This window comes from Furipterus horrens, unplaced genomic scaffold (genome assembly GCF_987537825.1).
Source record: "Furipterus horrens unplaced genomic scaffold, mFurHor1.1.pri manual_scaffold_11, whole genome shotgun sequence".
NCBI classification, from domain to species: Eukaryota; Metazoa; Chordata; class Mammalia; order Chiroptera; family Furipteridae; genus Furipterus; species Furipterus horrens.
In genome coordinates, this window is record NW_028327181.1 from 86,760,535 (window position 1) to 86,781,893 (window position 21,359).

Here is a 21,359-nt window from a genome sequence, read left to right on the forward strand (position 1 = left end):
CACAAAATAAACTCTTTTGGTGTGTCTTTCAAGCCTCTAAGGACGAAGGAGAATGCTCTGTTAATTTGAGATCTGGCAATTCGTTCAATAAGATGCTGTTAAGAATCTTTACTCCTAGAAGGCTGTTGATATTTGCACTGTCACATATTGCCATTAGGGGTGCCCTCTGCCAGGTCCAAAGCTCTTGGAATTAGGCCACTTCTCAGTTTTTACAACCCCCAGCAGACCAGGGGCAGGTTCTTCTGTCAATGGAACCTGAGAGCCAAGCTAGCTTAGAGCTGCATACGAGTGCTGGAAGGTTCCCAGGTGAACCAAAGTGAAATGAATGTGTATTTTAAAGGCCTGTTGTTCCTATTCAAATGTGAGTATGAAGGGAAGGAGGACCAGCCCTTGAGATCATTTTTAGTTCTGCTACTTGAATAAAGACATCTTTGTTCCCCAAGGGCTACAACTAACTAAACCCAGAGAGGGCCTCTGGAACTTCACATCAAGCGAGCTCCACCTTAATTTTCATAAGAAAGGAATCCAGAATGAAATCTAAGTCTACTAGATAGTTTTAAACAGTGCTTTAAAATAAATGTTTTGAAATCTCGGGGTTTGGGATGTGGGGTAATTGTTATTTCGTTGTATATCGCCTGCTGAACTATTGTGCCACAACATTGGAAAGAACATGGTGCTTGGAGACTGAGAGGTTTGGACTTAGGACAATACATTATTGCATTACATTGGGCAAATCATTCAACCTTGCCAAGCCTTGCCGCATTCTTACATAAAAATGGGAATAAAAATCCTCTTCCTTAGGGATAATGTCTTGTAGGATAGAGAGGATTCACTGAGAAAATGTATGTGGTGCCTAAAATAAATGGGCATTCAGTAAATGGTTAATTTTCTTTCTTCTGTTACCAGCTCCATCTATCACAGTGAATGCTCAATGAATGTTACTGGCAAAGAACGTTAAATCCTTTGAGTAGCATACCATTCATTAAACAACTACAGCTATTTTCTCAGTTATAATGAAAGGGAAAGTCACCTAATGAAGAAAAGCGAGACAAGTGAAATAAAATTAGTCATGTAATGCCAAAGCCAAAGTCTCTCTAGAGATTGTTTAAATCTGGGTTTAAATTTTTCTCTACATCAGGGGACTTCTGGGGTGCTTGTGGTGGCCTATTTCCCAATCAAGGTGGTGGTTACAGGGTGTGTCCTAGTTTACTTTGTGATAATTCATTGAACAATACACTCAAGATTCGAACATTTTCTGTATGTTTATAGTATTCTTCAAGACTTCATCTAATCCCCAGGCTCTTAGACCAGTAAGTGCAGGGATGTCTTCCTGTGTTACCCGGGCTCGCGTCTTCCATGGCTGGGCCTGTTGGCTGCTTGTGTTGTTAAGGTTTACGGAGGTGGGAACCGGCTGGACTCCAGGGGAGATGGAGCCGGGTGTGGGTCTGAGGGGTTAAGACTGTCATGCCGGGTTCCACCTTCACCATGTTTCTAATACTTCTTTTTTTTTTTTTTTTTTTAAAAAAAAATAACCCCTCACCCGGGGTTATATTTATTGATTTCAGAGAGAGAGGAAAGGAATGAGATAGAGAAGAGAAGAGAGTGAGAGAAAAACGTTGAGCGGTTGCATCCCGACCTGGGCTAAAATCCGCAGCCCAGGCAGTGCCCTGGCCAGGATCAAGCCCACAGACTTCTGGTGTGTGGGAGAGCGCTCCACCCAACTGAGCCCTGGGGCCAGGGCGGGCCAGGTAGTCTCCTTACTCTTTTGGAAAGGGAACTAGTTATGTATTTTAACCTCGAGGAAGACTGCTGTATACTCTTTCAGTTGGACAATTGTCCTCTACGGAGTATCTAATACTTTTAATAAAGCAATGATAATACAAACAAAACTTAGCTTGCCGGGTCCTTTGTCCTGTTTCAGGTAGGAATTATTATCTTTCATTTTTGATAGACCTGTGGTTATATTTCAATGTAACATTAATTTGAGAATATCTCAGACTGCACCTTTTGATACTGACAGATTTGACTTAGTCTCTAAATTCTCTGTATGTGCTAATTACTGTATTTATTTACAAGTCTATTAGAGTGACAATGACCCAGAGCCGAAGATATACACTCTCTCTCTTTCTCCCACAACCACATGCACAGAGCCAGAGAAGAGGAGAAAAGATGACTTAGTTCCTAGAGTTTTCTTTTTTCTTTTTTTGAGAAATAATCTCCAGAATGACATACATCAGCTTTTGTAGGACTTTTGAGAAATTTGAGTGCATGGGCACTGGAACAACCACCAGGAAAGAGCTAGAAAGAGATGGCCCAGTTCCAGAATGGTGGTACTGTGTTCTGTTTTTCAAGCTAATAATGTATACCAAAAGTTAACTGTCAACTACTAAAACAAAGCTTATTGTAGTGAGAAACAAACAAAAAATGGCAGTGCTCTGAAGTCTCTCCCTATAATCCTGACTCCCACTTGCCAAAGGCAACATTATTTACTCTTGTAATTCTCCCTGGCATTTACCTCCATGCTTCTAAATAACATGCTTATAATACTGTTTCTCCCCCCCCTTCTTTTTTTCTCAGTATTAGACACATAAATTTAGACAACTACTGACTACTACTTTCTCTTTCTACCCCAAATACCTATGTCATCATTTTTGAATAAACATTCATTACTCACACTATTAAATATTGTGTAACAGCAGAACATATAGTATTGCATGACTGCATTTTTTTCTTGTGCAACTTCTTTCCTAACCATTTATATATGCTTATTTTTTAAAGCACTTAGCAGTAATTTGGCCCTAACTTTACAAAAGTACAGTCAATTCTAGAATGGACAGCTACTCTAGGTAATTTATCTGTTTCCTTTTTTTTCCTTAGAGACATTGTTACTGAAGCTCTGTTATACGCCTGCTCACTTCACTGGCTGTGTGCGCTCTAAGCCAGGGGTTGGCAAACTTTGTTTTTACAGGTCTCATGAACTAAGAATGGTTTCACAATTTGTACTAGTTGGGGTAAAAAGTCAAAAGAATAAGGTTTTGTGACACTTGAAAATGATATGAAATTCAGACTTCAGTGTTATTGGAACACAGCCACCTTTGTTTGTTTAAGAATTGTCTGTGGCTGTTTTGGTGCCACGGTGGCAGAATTGAGTGATTTTTAACAGAGACCGGATGGCTTGTACAGCCTAAAATATTTGTAATCTGGCCCTTTACAGAAAAGGTTTTCTGATCCCTGCCCTACACGTGCTTCAAAGTTGTCTTCCCAAGACTTGTGGTCACCATGATCCTGGAAATTCCCACAAGTTATCATTATTCTGTTCTCACACTTGACTGAAAGTTTGGCCAGGTATAGCTTCTAGGACGGAAAACATTTTCCTTTAGAATTCCAGTGTGGCTGTTGAAGTGTGATGACATTCTGTTCTCAGTCCTCTATATCTAGACTTCTGTTTCTTTTTGGAAGCTTTTAGAATCTCTTTATCGTTGGTGTTATAATAGATGATGTGAATGTTGGTTGATATTTTTGTTTACTCTATGGAGTAACACAACAGCAAAACCCAAAGATTAGGACTTATCTTTAGTTACGTAAGCCACTTCTCTGATAAATCAGATAATCGTTTTCAAATACTAGAATAATATCCCTCAATTTTTTGTGCTATTCACAATGTAATGACCACAGACAAGACACTCTTTTAAGTTTAATCTGCATTATTAACATTTTCTTCCTCACTTTCTTAATCAACAAAATAACAAATCAAGCTCTAACTTGTAGTATTTTATAGTACTAATGGTATAAATACTCCTATCATGGCCAACTTCAAGTTTCCAATGTGAAGTCACTGAATGTGGAGTTGGGGAGAAACTGAGCAGTAATACAGCATTCTGTAGCATTTTTTACTATATAGGTACAATAAGGTAAACAACCTCAAGAGCATAGATAATAGGAAATCATTAGATAATGATGCGTTTTGCAACTGATTACCTTTTTAAAATAGATGATCTAATTGTAATTTTACAGAATTTAATTGTAAGTGTGGATGTGTTAAAACTGACTTGCAGACTTCCTGGAAATGTAGCACTTGCCAACTCCAGGACACCATTGGAGTGGAGATAAAGATATGGAGTCCATCCACCAAGTTTAAGCAGAATGTGCATCCCCTTTGTAAAGCCTACTTTCATAACTTAGACGTTGGTGAATAGAGGGGGAAAAGGAAGTGGGAGTTAGGAAGCCAGTTCTCTGTGTTAGACATCAAGGGTAGAGAGGGAACAGAAGGGGGAGGCTGCAAAGGGGCAGATGGGAGGCAAGGAAGGGGAGGTTACCATGGGAGTCTTGGGTTCAAGGGATCTCAAGTGAACTCTGGGCCTTGGATAGAGGTTTCCAGTTACATTTCTTCATTTGTGGGCATGAGTTCAATGAGGTTTGTTTAACCTTATTTTCAGGCAGCCACAAGATTGCTGCTTCTTCCGATGCCTTCCCAAATATCTGCATTCAGAGTATTTTCATTTTTTGTTAAGTTTTTTTGTTTTTGCTTTAAACTTAATCCTTCAGACATCCCTTGTATTTAATAGTCCCTGTTTGGCCAACCTTCATTATTTCAGCAGAAAGAAAAAGTCATATAATAAAATTGAAATTATTGACGGTGAAACGGCACCAGGTATTAGATGAGTGGAGTTGGTCCAGGCGTTGGTTCAGCAACCTCAGTACTTCAGTTCTGGCTAAGAAAGAATTCAGAGCCAAGGTAAACCCTAAGAAAAAGTTTGTTCAGAAAGTCACAAAGGTAGAAGAAGTGAGCCGTAGAAGAAATGGGCTCAGAAAACAAGTTACTGAGGCAAAAGAAGGGCCCTTGGAGCTTAGGAGAGAGAGAGAGACCAGGAAAAATGTGCCAGGGTAAGGCGGTGGGGAAAGGTACTGGCATGCTCCACAGAGAGGGCCACACTGAGCCCTTGGTAAGGGCTTTTAAGAGCAGGGACTTTAGGGGAGGCCCCAGGGGAGGATCTCAATAGAATACTCATCAGCCTTCCAGGTGTGTCCTTTCAGGGTCATGGTCTCCACAGATTGGCCCACCCCAGGGATGGGGGACATTAAGTCATTGCAGCTGGTCCTGAGGTCAGTGTGGCAGGTGTTACTCTGCCTGGTTTTGCTGCTTTTCTGGGCCTGGAGCTGAAACACAACTGATGCTTCGATGTTATCTCTAGGGCTTGATGCTTACAGGGTGGTTTTGCAAGGGCTTGTATGGGGATTCGTGTGAGGCTATTCTCCTGCCCTGTGCTCCTCCTCTGAAGGGGGCTCTAAAACCTCAGGACTAGTGCTGTGCAGGTGGAGGAAAGGTCAGGGGCTTTAAACCACATGACCAGCAATATGCTTGGGGAGGAAAGGTCACCCTGAGACCGTGGTCCTTTGTTTTCCCAGTTTTTCTCCGTTGCATTCCACCCAGGTGACTGTACCTGGCCCATCGTCCTTGCTCTGCTCCTGTCTGTCTGACTGCCTAGCACAAAATAAACTCTTTTGGTGTGTCTTTCAAGCCTCTAAGGACGAAGGAGAATGCTCTGTTAATTTGAGATCTGGCAATTCGTTCAATAAGATGCTGTTAAGAATCTTTACTCCTAGAAGGCTGTTGATATTTGCACTGTCACATATTGCCATTAGGGGTGCCCTCTGCCAGGTCCAAAGCTCTTGGAATTAGGCCACTTCTCAGTTTTTACAACCCCCAGCAGACCAGGGGCAGGTTCTTCTGTCAATGGAACCTGAGAGCCAAGCTAGCTTAGAGCTGCATACGAGTGCTGGAAGGTTCCCAGGTGAACCAAAGTGAAATGAATGTGTATTTTAAAGGCCTGTTGTTCCTATTCAAATGTGAGTATGAAGGGAAGGAGGACCAGCCCTTGAGATCATTTTTAGTTCTGCTACTTGAATAAAGACATCTTTGTTCCCCAAGGGCTACAACTAACTAAACCCAGAGAGGGCCTCTGGAACTTCACATCAAGCGAGCTCCACCTTAATTTTCATAAGAAAGGAATCCAGAATGAAATCTAAGTCTACTAGATAGTTTTAAACAGTGCTTTAAAATAAATGTTTTGAAATCTCGGGGTTTGGGATGTGGGGTAATTGTTATTTCGTTGTATATCGCCTGCTGAACTATTGTGCCACAACATTGGAAAGAACATGGTGCTTGGAGACTGAGAGGTTTGGACTTAGGACAATACATTATTGCATTACATTGGGCAAATCATTCAACCTTGCCAAGCCTTGCCGCATTCTTACATAAAAATGGGAATAAAAATCCTCTTCCTTAGGGATAATGTCTTGTAGGATAGAGAGGATTCACTGAGAAAATGTATGTGGTGCCTAAAATAAATGGGCATTCAGTAAATGGTTAATTTTCTTTCTTCTGTTACCAGCTCCATCTATCACAGTGAATGCTCAATGAATGTTACTGGCAAAGAACGTTAAATCCTTTGAGTAGCATACCATTCATTAAACAACTACAGCTATTTTCTCAGTTATAATGAAAGGGAAAGTCACCTAATGAAGAAAAGCGAGACAAGTGAAATAAAATTAGTCATGTAATGCCAAAGCCAAAGTCTCTCTAGAGATTGTTTAAATCTGGGTTTAAATTTTTCTCTACATCAGGGGACTTCTGGGGTGCTTGTGGTGGCCTATTTCCCAATCAAGGTGGTGGTTACAGGGTGTGTCCTAGTTTACTTTGTGATAATTCATTGAACAATACACTCAAGATTCGAACATTTTCTGTATGTTTATAGTATTCTTCAAGAAAACATGTTAAAAAAATTTTTCTCTACAGAAATCATGCTTAAGTTCAAACAACAAAGAGGAAAGCTAAAAACAAAAGAGAAAAAATTATTCAAAAAGAAAAAAAAAGCCTCTCACTCTCGGTCGAAGCTAATTACACCTTCCCCTCCACCACCCTCAGCAGAACGGTAGGTACAATGTAGAACAGAGAAAATATTTAAAATCCCATCAGTTTAGGATAAAGTTACTAGATCCAGCAAATTAAAATATAGAATTCCCAGTTAAATTTGAATTTCAGATAAACAATGAATACTTCTGTATTTTCCCATGCAGCATTTATAATATACTAAAGCTTATTATTTATCAGAATTAAATTTTAACCGAGTATCCTTGAATTTTGTGTGGCAACCATAGTTTAAGAATTCAAGTGAAGTAATAATCACAAGGTAGTGTGTTGAAAGTGCACAATATCTATTTTCTCTTTTCCTAGTCAATTTAATTATATAAATACGGTAATGAAGTGATGAAAGACAGGAATAATAGTAGAATTCACGTCTTAGTTTTGGTGAAGTTTGGTCAGTTATTGACTGGGACTCAGGGCTTAAATGTGTTGTTGAAAGAGTACTAGGTGTCACAATGACGTGTTTTATACACACTGTTGTGATAGCTGTCTTTACAGAAGAACATTATGACAAACAGACCCTGAAAAAACCAGTAATCATGATACCATCCTCTCCTCTCTCCCGAATGTTGAGAAGGCCCCCTCACTGGTCTCCTGCCTCTGCCCTTGCCCCTCCGCAGTGAGCCTGTCAAACTCATGTCATGCGGCTTCTCTCCATAAGGCTCTTCAGTGTCTTCCTCTCTCAGAGTAAAAATTAAAGTCCTTTGTATGTGTTTTATGATGTGACTGACATTATTTCTTCATCTCTTCCCTTCCGTTTCTCCACTCAAGTCATCCAGGCCTCCCTGCTGTTCCTCAGAACAGCTCCGGCTGCCGTCTCAGGGCCTTTGCACTTGCTGTTGCCCCTGCCTGAACGCTCTTCTCCCAGATTTGTGCCGTGCTAGCTTCTGTACTTCCTTTAGGTGTTTTCTTCTCAAAAGTCCCCTTCTCAGTCAGACCTTCCCTGGCTCTGCTATCTGAAATCTCACCTCCATCCAACATTTCACATCCTCCCCACCGCCCACCCCTGATTTTTAAAGAAGATTTTATTTATTTTTGAGAGAGGGGAAGGGCGAGAGAGAGGGAGAGGAACATCATGTGATGTGGTTGCCTCTCTCGCGCCCCCAAACGGGGACCTGGCCTGCAACCCAGGCATGCGCCCTCACTGGGAATCGAACCAGGCCAGCACTCAATTCACTGAGCCACACCAGCCAGGGTCACATCTCCCCTCTCTTGCTTTATCTTTTTCTTATTAGTATTTATTCACTAACAACCCATATGTGCTACTTATTTATTTGTTTTTTTATTTTTACCTTTCTTCCATGAGAGCATAAACTCCATGAGGGTAGCGCTTTTGCCTGTTTTGTTCATTACTGAATCCCTGATGCCTATTTATTTACTATTTTATTTATTGCTGTTTATTTACTCAACAAATATTTGTTGCATAAGCAGTTTCTAGAATTCTAGGATTTACTGAAGAATTGGGTGTTAGGTATCCTCTGTTTCTGACTTATACTATAAAACTAGCTTGTTGTTTAATTAAAGGCTATTATTCCAACTCAGGAGTTTTTAAAAATTTATTTGGTTTTGTTTTTCCTACAGAGTGGTTATTTCTTCAACAAATATACCCCTTAGCAGAAGTTGGTTAAGCTCATCCTGGAACTTCAAATTTCCCAGTATCAAAGATGCAATAAAACTTTGGACAAGTAGAGGATGGTCTATGTACAGCTGGTGCCAGAACTGCATAGCCCAGGTATGGGTTCGACGTACCTGTTTTCAGCAATACGGTTGGTTTTTCTACACACTTGCTATGCGTGTCCACTCAGGTCAGCATGGCACTCAGGCTAAGCCCAGATATGATGAAATTGTGGCGTCATGCCTGCCTTCGTTTTTATAAAACATACATCGAACTACTTTCCTGTCCTCTTGCCTTGTCCTTATCTTGTTGCTCATGAGAGTCAAGCTTGTGTATTTTTGAATTTTAGAGTTTAGACGTATTGAAAGACACCGTCATTCCTTCCCGTTTCTGCCAACAAGAACTTCAGAGTCTGCAACAACGGTTTTGCATTTTGGAAAGTGAACTGTGCAAGCTCCAGGAAGCACTGAAGGTCAGTACCGTCGGATAAAAGACAAGTCTGGGATCAGGTAAGGAGGGAGGGGGGGTGTCTCCCACAGGCGTCCACAGGCGCTTTCACTGGAAGAAGGAATGGCTACAGGAGAGCGCTAGTCCCGGACCTGTTTGCCCTCAGACCCGTCCCTGAAAACTTGGAGGCTCTGCCACGCACTGCAGGGATGCTGACCGCTGGGGGCCGTATTTCCCACGCTCCGTGTCCCCTGGTTCCGTGGTGCTGGGCTAACGGTAGACACTGATGGGAGACTGGACAGAGGGGGAAGACGGAGTGTTTTTCCCTTTCATTCTCTGTGTTGGGTAATTTCTCCAGCAGTGGTCGTAGTTGTCTCTCAGATTCCGGCTCCCACACGGGGAGTCCACCGCATCCTTGGTTCTCTGGGTTAACCGAGCTCCGGAGAGCTGGCTCTGCTGCTCTTTGCTGTGTGCCCCCAGCGTCAGGGCGCTCATGGCTTTCTCCCGTTGCTGATTTCCGGGCTGCCTCACCGTCCCCGGTGTGCTTCTCAGCTCTTCCATCAGCCGTGGGGCCGACTGCCCACGTTACATGCCCCCTCTCTGCCGTCGCACGGGGCCGTCCTTGACTGATAGAGGCAGGAGAAAGCCCTGTAACTATCTACCCTCTCCAGACTCTCCTAAGCAAGGCCTCTATTCTCAACAACCAAAACTCAAAGAATAAACTTTACACTCATTGGTTTGGAGAGAAGTTTCTGGGGTTATGTTCCTTTCCCCAGAATTTATACCTCAGGATGAACTAGCCAAAGGGGGGAAGACAAATCACCTCACACCTCTAGGCCTCAGTTTCATCATCTATGAAACGGGAATGATGCCATCTGTAATGGGCTTAATGGTGGCCCCCCAAAAGATATGTCTAAGCCCTAATCCCTGGATCCTGTAAATACTACCCTATTTAGGACAAAAGGGTCTCTGCAGATAACATTAAGGATTTTGAGTTGAGGAGGTCATTCTGTATTACCTGGGTAGACCCTCAGTCCAATGGTAAATGTCCTTATAAAAGAAACACACAGAGCAGAACACGTGGAAAAGGAGGAGCAGCGGGACCACAGAGGCAGAGATCAGAGGGATACGGCCTTATCCCAGGAGTGCTGGTAGTTACCAGTAGCTGGAAGAGGCAAGGGACAGATTCTTCCCAAGAGCCTTGGGAGGGAGCACAGCCCTGCTGACACCTTGATCTTGGAGTTCTAGGCTCCAGGACTGTGAGAAAATGAAGTCTGATTATGTTAAGCCACCAAGTTTGTGATAATTTGTTACAGCAGCCACAGGAAACTAATACACCATTCTCCTTCACAGGGTCATTGTATTCGTTTGCTCGGGTTGCCATAACAAAGTAGCAAAGACTGAGTGGCTTGTATAGCAGAAATTTGTTTTCTCACAGTTCTGGGGGCTAGAAGTCTGAAATCAAGGTTGGTTGGTTGCTGTTGTTTTTTTCCTGAGGCCTCTGACTATCGTTTGCGTTCTTACACTGTCCTCACATGGTGTTTTCACCTTCCCTGGTGTTTGCTGTATAGTCTAACTTCCTTTTTTATAAGGACACCAGTCAGATTGGATGAGAGCCCACCCTGGCAGCCTTATTTTAACTTAATCACCTCTTTAAAGAACACTATCTCCAAATACATTCTGAGGTACTGGGGGTTGAAACTTCAACACATGATTGGGGGTGGGGGACATACAAAATTCAGTTCATAGAGTCATGTTACAGCCCTTGGCCTTTTTATCAATTCCTTAAATATACTGTTTTCTTGGCTGCTAAGTGTTTTTCCCTCTGCTGGGAACCTCCTTTCACCAGTCCGTATCTGCCTTCATTTGGTAAATCTGAATTTGTTCTCGAGACTGTGGCTAACGGTTACTCCCCGGTCTTCTCACTCTCCGTGCTCTCAGCACACTTCATCACTCCTACTGAGTTATTATTTTGTTTGGCTTCGACTCTATTTGTGTGCGTTTAGTGTCTGTGTTCCTCACCCGACTGTCAGCTCCGTGAGGTGGCAGGCAGGGCTCACATTGACCCATGGTATGAATGAATGAATGAACAAACAAGCATGTGATAAATGAGAAAATATTATGAAGCACGGGGTATACTGAGAAGGTGTTCAGTATAGGAGCTACTATTTTAATGATTCTCAGCTACAAGAAGCAAATTAATCTGGTATTCCTTTGCTAGATGTAATGTCTTCTTTCAGATCATCTCAGAAAATTCTTGTCCAAGCTGTGGTCAAACGTGTTACAGGAGCGGTAAACTTACAAATGTGCCTGCCTGTGCGCTGACGCCCCCCGGAGAATCCCGGGCCGTTGTTCCTGCCGCACTGCTACAGCCGGCGGGCTCTCTTCCTCCTCCTCCTGCTCCCCCGCCGCCCCCGCCTCTGCCTCCGCCTCCACCACCCACAGCGCTGTTGCTGCTCAGAAAATCCAATCTCACTAAATAAAGTACTTCAGGTAAAACCACCTAGTAAAAGGGTGTATTGGTCAGTGTGTAATGGAGCAGTAAAGACACGTGTCCCTTTAAACTGGGCTAAGGACTTGGACAGGAAAGCTATATATTTTTCTATTCCATATCTTAATTATGTCAATTATTGTGTTTAGAAAAACACAGTCCGCTGGGAACTCACAAAAGTTGGATATAGAAGTGAAAGTGATTTTTTTTTTGTAAGGATACACAAATGAAACTTGTTGGAGTGGAAGGTTTCTGTTGGTTTCTCAGCATATCTGTTTTTTTTTTTTCTCTTCAACTAAACCATTTTGTTTCCCTTGAAAACTGTGAGCATATCTTTTAACCGAAAGGAAAACCTCCCTGGGAAACCAAATTAAGAACAGAGGATGGCTTAGTGAATGAACTTAGAATAAAAAGAGTCGGAGGGTCCTAAAGTACAATACTATTAGGTGGGAGATCCAGCCTCTGTTAGATTTTCTTATTTGCCAAGGGGACTGGAATATTTGTGAATCGCTAAAATAGGCAGGGCCCTGTTTTAAAATCTGAATTTCCACCGTAGATACATTTCATTTATAATCGCTGATTTAAAGCCAGAGCAAGCTTATGGCTACATTTGCCCTAATGTATACCTCTCTGACAATGTGTTTTTGCTTATGGGAACTGAATCATCTTTTTATGTAGTTCAGGTAAACTTCACTTTGATTCAAGGACCTACCTCAACTCCTGTCCTAGTGTAATGACCGCTGAGGAAGATGCCTGGTAGCAGGGAACTAGCCCATCTTATTATCAAAGCTGTACCTTTTGAAGAATACTTACAATAGCCTTCATATCTCTGGGTAGTGAAAACAGTATCATTCTTGTTTGAGTGAAAAAAATTTGGTAGGTTCCTAGGGTAAATAAGAGTTAACTTTTAACTCTAGGTCCTTAAAAACTATATTTGCATTTGCATTTGACTAGGTGTCATGGTTCCAAATTGAATTCTAATCTCTCCATGTGTTTTAAGGCTGGACCATTAAAAAAAGATGGACCCATGCAGATGACAGTTAAAGATCTACAGACTGTGAAATTAAAGAAAACACAGAGTTTTGATGAAAGGAAGAAGGTATGATATCATTGACCATACACATAGTCTTTCAGTTATTAGCCTGGTTATCCCTTTATGGAAATAAAATATAAGCCTTATGTACAGAAGCTCTTCCAAGGTAAGTGGTTGATGTCTTATTTAAGTAGTTGTGGATCTCTGCGACAAAATGTGTAGATTGCAAAATTACTTAATTAGGCCGTTTCATGTACCAACCATTAGTCTGAACGAAGAAGTAGAGACATACAAGTACTTTGTAGCTTTGAAATAAAAATTTGAGTGGAGGAATAGGTATAGCTTACACATGCTTAGCACTCAAATATGCACTGTTTCAGCATGTTTACATTTTGAATATTTTTTATGTGTTTTTAATAATGTCTCATTTTGCGATTAAAGCTGGTCGTATCACCAAAGGCATGGAATCCACTAGTTACAGTCTCTGACCTGCAGCGTGTCACCCTGAAGCTCAACTCCAAAGTGTTATCGACTCGAGTGACAAATGTCTTAATGTAAGGAATTACACCATGTCATGCTCTGGCACTACTTAAAAGAATGATATTTTTGCTTTTTTCTCACTTTAAGAATTATATATGTGTAGTATAGAAAAAATGGTATCTATAAAAAAGTTCAAAGAAGAAAAAAATCATCCAAATAAATATATCATTGAAGATTGCCACCGTTAACATACCATTATTTATCATTGTAATAGTTTTCTAGGCATATAATTATTGTTTATTATGAGCTACAACATAATTTAATAACAGTCTTCCAGGGGAAAAATACTATCAAGAATTTTAGTAACTTATACCTTAAAATAAAATTTAAAACAGCTCAATTTCAGAAATAATAAAATATGAAAACTAGTCTATCTTAGAATCAAGGCAATATTGTTATATATGTGTCCATACCTGTGCCTAATCATATAGTAGGTAGTTATGACTTTTCCCATTCAATGTGTCATGAGCTTTCCCCCAGCTTATTAAAAATTAGTTTAAAGAATCATTTTTACTTCTTTAATACCTAGTTTATTATATGTAAATTTCATAGATAAAATCCTATTTTGAGACATTTACGTTGTTTATGATTTTTTATTTCTGTAACTCTTCAATGAACATTCTTGTCTATCATCTATGTGCATAGCTGAGTTTTTCTCTAAGATGGATTTTTGCCCATGTAATTACTAAGTTAAAAGGTATTTCATATAAGAATTATTATATCATCTTATGCTCTTATTAGCACCTACTGCTATTTTTTTGTATGTTTTATTGATTATGCTGTTACAGTTGTCCCAATTTTTTTTCCCTTTGCTCCCCTCTACGTAGCTCCCCACCTCCCTCCAGCAGTTCCCCCCACTTAATCCATGTCCATGGGTCGTGCATAAATCTCTTCTCAACATCCCCCTGTCCATTCCACACCCTCCTACTATGCTTCTTAATCCCTGCACCATTTCCCTACACTCCTCCTTTCCCCTCCCAGCTGAGCTCCCCCCACATGCTCCCCATACCTATGATCCTGTTCCTGCTCTGCCTGTGCTTGGTTTCCTTTGTTTCAGTTCCCTGGCTTCTGTTGTTGATAGTTGTGATACTGTTTTCATTTTAATGTTCATAGTTTTGATCTTCTTTTTCTTAAATAAGTCTTTTTAACATTTCATATAATAATTGCTTGGTGATGGTGAACTCCTTCAGCTTTACCTTGTCTGGGAAGCACTTTCTCTGCCCTTCCATTCTAAATGATAGCTTTGCTGGATAGAATAGTCTTGGTTGTAGGTCCTTGCTTTTCATCACTTTGAATATTTCTTGCAAGTCCCTTCTTGCCTGCAAAGCTTCTTTTGAGAAATCATCTGACAGTCTTATAGGTACCCCTTTGCAGGTAATTTTTCTCTTCTCTCTTGCTGCTTTTAAGATTCTCACTTTATCCTTAACCTTTGGCATTTTGACTATGATGTGTCTTGGTGTGGTCCTTCCTGGGTCTAGTTTGTTTGGGACTCTCTGTGCTTCCTGGACCCATATGTCCATTTCCTTCCCCAAATTAGGGAGGTTTTCCTTCATTATTTTTTCACGTAATTTTTCAATTTCTTGCTCTCCCTCTTCATCTTCTGGCAACCCTATGATTCAGATGTTGGCACGTTTATAGCTGTCCCAGAGATTTCTAAGCCTCCTCTCCTTTTTTAAAATTCTCATGTCCTCCTTCTGTACTGGTTGACTGTTTCTTTCTTATGTTCCAATTTGTTGATTTGAACCCTGGTTTCCTTTCCTTCACCACTTGTCTTGTATGGATTTTCCTTCATTTCAGCCAGGATAGCCTTCATTCTTTCCCCTGTTGTTTAACCTTTGCTGTCAAGTCTATGAGCATCTTTACCACCAATGCCTTAAACTGTGCATCTGTTAAGCTCTCCATCTCCTCATCCATTAGGCGTGCTATCTGCTTGTTGCTTAGTGTGTCACCGGGACCTTGATCTGCCCCCACTCTGGGCCATACTTCTCTGTCTTCTCATCATGAGTTTTCTGTGATTGCCTCTGTGATTTGGGTGGGGCTGTCACACTTCTTACATTATAGGGGGTGGAGCCTTAGGTATTTGTTAGCACTGGCAACCGTTTCACTGTGTTTTGGCACTGTATCTGGGGTAGGGGTCTGAGAGGGAAAAGTGTTGGTCACTGCTGCTTTTCCAGGCACTTCTCCCCCTTCCCATACTGTGAGAAATGCTCACAATGAAACACCGGGACACAGGACTTGAGCCGCAAAGCAAGGCGTTTATTCATGAGTCTGCAGAGTCGGGGACACCACCAGCCAGGAGCATGTGTGCGTGAAGTAGACAAAGAAAACTAGTTTTATACTAATGCGATTAGCTCCCCCTCCCTAACACGATTGGCTCACCCTCCCCTCTCCTTCTTCCCCATTTCTCCATTATTGGTTAATCCAGGTTCACAATCGAACACAATTAACTACTTAATTCAGGGTGTGATTAATCTAGTTATAGGTCTATCTCCAACTTATTTGCAAAGTTATCTTGCTACATCTTCCCATTTCTCTGTGTTTGATGAGGACAGTCTTCCTCCTTTTGATCCCAGAGATATGTGTGAGGAGCTGTGGGATGTAATTTCCTCGCCCCTTTTCCACGATTCATCTGTTAATTATCTCCTTCTGGTTTGAGAATCACTGGCTTCATTATCCCTAACGGTACTAAGCAAGCTGCCTCCTTTTTGAGACTAGTAGCTTCTTCCTCCACTCCAGCCCCCACTTGCTTTCACAGTCAGAAGCAATGAGGCTTTATATTTCCCAGTGCTGGAACCGCAAGCTGCGTGGTCTGGTTTGGGGCTGGGATTGCTTCTTGCATTTAAACGGACTGTGTTTTCACCATGGCTACTGCTAGGTGCCCCCGCAGCCGCTGCTCCGCTTCTCTTTCTCTCTGTCCCGGCTCTGCCCCTCTTACCTTCCTGGCTGGTTTTTCTTCTTTGTTTCTTTGCTGAATTTCTCTGTAGTTTCAATTTTCTGGATTTTCTGGGTTTCTTTTTTTCTTTCTTTTTTTTTAGTTTTAAAGTGGTTGTAAATTTCTTCTTAGTTGTGAGGAGACACAACTAAGAAGTCCTCTCTACTGCTATTTGTCAATGTACCAAATAGAACTACTTTTTAGGGTGTTGCCTATAAAAATGACTGCTTTGCTTTGGGAAAAATGATAAAATCTAGCAAGTGCTAACTCTGATGCCTTTATTTTATCAGTACTCCTGGTAAAAGTCAGATAGATCTGCGGAAACTACTTAGAAAAGTCGATGTAGAAAGGTAATATGCTCTCTTACCTTTATGCTTTCTAAATCCACTTGGTAATTGGCATAAAACACAGTTTCTGATATTTTCATTACCTTTGCAGGAGCCCAGGTGGGACCCCACTTACCAATAAAGAAAATGTGGAAACAGGAACTGGACTGACCCCAGTAATGACAAGGGCGTTGAGGAAAAAGTTTCAGGTAAGCCTTTAAAAAAAGAAAAAAGAATGTTTTTGGTTCCTTTTCTTCAAAATCATTTATTTAGAATCATAATCTCAGCAGCTTTCTTAATACTAATAATAATTTTTAATGGCACTTTATGCTTTACAACGTACTCAAATATTTAGACTTCCGAAGTCTGTGAGATAGTGAGGATTCTCATCTTCACATTAGCAATGACTGTCTGGTTTGTAAAATTCCCTTATTAAGTGTAAAGATTAAGCACTTCCTCTATGCCAGGCTCTGCGCCACAGTAGTGGGGATATGGTGGCAAGCAGGACAGGCACAGATCTACTGTTTTGGAGCTTTCGGTCTAGTGGGGAAGAGAGATGTTAATCAGATGATCTCACGTACGTACGATTTTGCACTGAATTGAGTGCTGTGAAGGAAAGGATCCCATAGGGGAACTTGGTCCAGCCAGGTTGATTTAGGACGGGTTCCCTTAGAAAGTGAGGCGGTGAGACTTGATAGATGAATAGTCCTTAACTGTGGAGGTGCCCATGGGGTGTGGGGGTGGGTCCCCCATGGATGTCGTGGAAGAAAGAGGGATTAATGCTGGCTGATCAGAGGAACTGAAACGTGGCCAGTATGGCTACAACAGAGGGAGCGAGCCTGACAGACAGGGATGGAGATATAGCTGGGTCTCGTCAGCTCTTTTCTCTGTCACCTACGTGTATGCCCACGCACCAAAGTCCCGTATAGCCGCTCGCCTTGTGTGATGTTGTTCCAAGCCCTGTTTGTCTCTGACATCCCCAGGGCCGTAAGATCTGTAAGGAGCAGCCTGCCTCCTGCCACCCCTGCTAGAGTGCGGGAGCACGGGGCAGCTGGCCTTCTTGGCTATGAGGCTGACATTTGTGTGTCCCTCTGGCAGCAGGGACACACCGCAGAACTCCACTGCTGGCATCGTCCCATTCCAACACTGTCCTCCCTTCATTTCCTCATTAAGAATGAGTGCCTTTGGCAGGACACCTTGGTCTCTCTCTTGCCAATTCAACGTGGTTGTCCTGGGCGCTATGCATTGTTCTTCGGAGGTGTGGCCAGCTTCCTCTTTCCTCCCTTTGGAGCATCCAGTAGGAATCTACCCCCAGATCACCTTCCTCGGTGACACCACAGATTGTGGAGGGCGGGGGCAGAAGCCAGTGGCCTCACTGAAGGACTAAGCCCCTTCTTTTCCTTGTTCAGCTCTGGGATCCTTTTTGTCCCAGTGCCAGCCCATAACTACTATAGTGGGCTGCGTAATGTAGAAACAAATAAAAATGTAATAAATAATATCCCCACGTATTGAGCAACAACATCAATAATCACAGATAGGACCTATACCCTATGTGTGCTCTTCAAAAGTCACTCACTAGGAGGGTGACTAGTAAAAACTTGTTGGGCATCGAATGACTTTTCCTACCCAGCCCTTAGGCGTCCTTTCTCCTTTAACTCTGAAGCAACTGCTTTAGTTAGGTCTTTCATTTGGCTGCAGGTAACAGAAATCTGACAACAGTGTCTCAGCTACCAGAGGCTCAGTTTTCTTACCTACATATTCCGTGGAGAGTAGGCAGTTTGTAAGTTGTACAGCAGCCTCACCATGTCATCTTTAATGTGTGGCTTTGATGAGGGTGCAGAATGGCTTTGCTTCCTGAATCCTCATATCTATGTTCTAAGCAAGATAAGAAGGTCAAAGGATAGGAGGGTGCACTTGCTAAGCTGTCCCTCATCTCTTTAAACAGTTGCTACCCAGGAACTCCTGATTATATCAGGAAAACTGGGAAAATTGGTTTTTGGAATCTGGATGCATTGCTCCTCGCACAAAGCCTGGGTTCTGTTAGTGAGGAAGAAGGAGAGCTGTGCAGGCTACAGGAACATAGTCCACATTATAACTGAGACCCCTCTTTTTTGTTCATAGCTGGCTCACCCTAGAAGCCCAACTCAAATTCTGCCCCTTTCTACAAGCAGCTTTGATGAACAAAACTGATGCCAACGCTGTCCGACTCCCTGTGATCATCCGTAAAATATGCTGATAAAATCACCTCACTCCTTTTTAAGAAATGTAGTACGTGTAATTATTCTAATATGTAATTCCATTTAAAGAATTACAGTATGTAAGGAGCCCATGTATACTGTGGTATAAAGTGGGTGTTTGGATATTTTCTAGTTTGCATGATCAGGAAGAGAACAGAATGGAAAATACAATCTCCAAAGCAGTGTTTATCCTGGAACTACTCAATTGAGGCTAGAGAGGTTGTTCAAATTTAACTATAATTCTAATTTGTATTCTGTAGGTGCAGTTATAACCTTCAGATAATAAGCTAGTTCTCATTCATCTTGGGTATTTTTACCCTGTAAAGCCTGTAAAGGTCATGCATTCATTAAGTACTATGAACTTGATCAATTAAAAAGACCTGCTGGATTTGATTTCTGTTCATTATAAACAGTTAAGAGGTGAGACCATCCTCCATCGAAACCCAACTATTTTCCAGGAGATTTGGAAGCAAAAGATCTAATGTGACCTTAAAAATTAGAATGTGTAACTTTTAGTATATTAGATAGGTAGTGGATATCTGACTCACTGAATTCTGAGATATTTGTTATTTTGATGTCTGCTGTCCACATTCATACAGCTAAATATAAATTTCATGAAGACTCAACACGAACCTTGTATTTTCCACAGTACCCCGTGAAGGATTCTTCAAGTCCTATAGAAGGTTCACTATAAGGCCTGATACCCTGTCCTCAATACCCTGTTGTTTCAATAACAGTAGTAATGCATACCTAACTGTATTTGTTTTCTTTCCTGCCAGTCCAGGGTTGCCAGATTTAGTAAACACAAAAATGTAACACCCAATCAAATTTGAAATTTAGATAAATAACAATGAATTTTGAATATAATATGTTCCATTAAACAATGAACAAACCGTTTTTTTTGTATAATTGTGTCCCAAATATTACATGGGACATGTAACAAAATGTATTGTTTCCTGAAATTCAAATTTGACTGGAAATTCTACATTTTATTTGGCGACCCTGTCGGTCAGTCCCCTGCAAAGTTGCCAAGTATTTCTGGGAGCCCTCAGCGTGTCAGACTCACCTGCTTAGCAGTGGGCGTCATTGTAGCTTCAACCAGGCCCAGCACCGATGCTCTCAGTGCCTTGGAGGGAGGGGAGCGCTCGTTAGCGTGAATGTGCCTGGATGGGCCGGACCAGCTTTAATGCTGTAACCCCCACTGCAGTTCCGGGAATAAGGCCAACAGTTTTTCATGGGTAGTCACCAAGGGATTTCACATATTCACTGCACTTTTTAGCCTGCGAGGAAGCAGCTACATACATGATATCCATGAAATATCTCTGGTTAGCTGAGGCTAAAAAGTTATTTTAGCAATTTCCCAGATGAATGTTGCTTTGAGGTGCCAAATAGTGTTATAAAAGTTACCAGACTGGGAAGCAGACCTGGGGACACTTTTGTTTTTATGACACCCACATTTATGTCTACAACACACTTATAGATAAAAATTCAACAGATAATAAAGTTAAGAAACATGTGCTTCCAGTAAGTTTTTTAAAACCTGCTAGCTGCATTTATATTACATGTGAGTAAAAAGAATGATTACCGAGAATAAAGCAGTTGAATATTTGTACAAACTATTTTATGAGGCATTCATAGTGTTTCTAATGTTAGTAAACCACTGTGTATTATATCAATTTAATTTAAATGATTTGATCATTCTTGTGGAATAAAGGTTCATTAAAAATGTTATAGAAATACTGTAGATAAATATTTGTAAAGCTGCTATTGCCATTGTGCCAGTATTAAAATGTATTCTACCTTGGATCACTTAATAATTTTTATGACATATTTTATATTGTACCCATTTGAGAATCCTGTAAATGCTATGGCTTCATTAAACTGTTGCTGATCATATGCTCCCATTGTTTATCCTGAGACTAAATGACAACCAGAGAACATAAACTACCAAGGTGTATCTGGTTATGTTTTTAGATAAAGAGCAATAATAAAAAACCCTTGATTTTTTTTCTTTTTTAATGTTTTCACTACAACTATAGCACATCCAGAAAGGTATATAATACAAATATATAAATTAATGAAGCATAAAGCAAACACCCATTTAACCATCAAGAAAGAGGCATTATAAATGTCTTTAGAAGCCCTGTCTCCCTCCCCTATTATAACCTTTCCTCTAAACTAATTATTGATATACTTGTTACAATACATAGTTCTTGCTTTTGCCCTCTAAGAATGCATCCCTAAATGCTATGGTTTGTTTTGTTTGCTTCTGAACTCTACATTAATAAAACCATACATTATATATTCTTCTGTCTTCTTTCAATCAACATTTATTTTTTAAGATTCAACCATGTCATTGTTCAGTACTATTGGGTTGGTCAAAAAGTCTGTTTAGATTTTTCCATAAAATAAAAGACACATTTTTAACTTTCACCAGTAATTTTGTTGACTTGGATATTTGAGTATGTGAACTACCTCCTGCTATTGACTTCTATAGGGTAGAGGCCAGGGGTGCTGCTAAACTTCTTTCAATGCATAAGATAACCCCACAGCCAACAATTCTTTGGCTCAAATGTCAACAGTACCAAGAAACTTTGCAAACCACTTTTGACATGTTCGATCAGTCACAGCCCCTTCTCCACACACTACACAATTTAAAAAATATTTCAGTTGCATTTTTTTACCTATTTTGCAGTAATAAAGCATATGTGCTCAAAATGTTGTGTATTTTCTATCTTTAGTATTAAAATGATTGCACAAAAGTTCACTGATTTTGCAGGGCTGCCAACTTGTTAATACAAAATCAAAATCAT

The 21,359-nt window shown here is 41.0% G+C and overlaps 1 pseudogene; it reads left to right on the forward strand.

Annotated features, from left to right (window-relative positions):
- The first annotated feature begins 1,280 nt into the window (after nucleotides 1–1,280).
- On the forward strand, nucleotides 1,281–18,591 carry LOC149998724 (proline-rich protein 11-like; annotated as a pseudogene).
- Nucleotides 18,592–21,359: the final 2,768 nt, after the last annotated feature.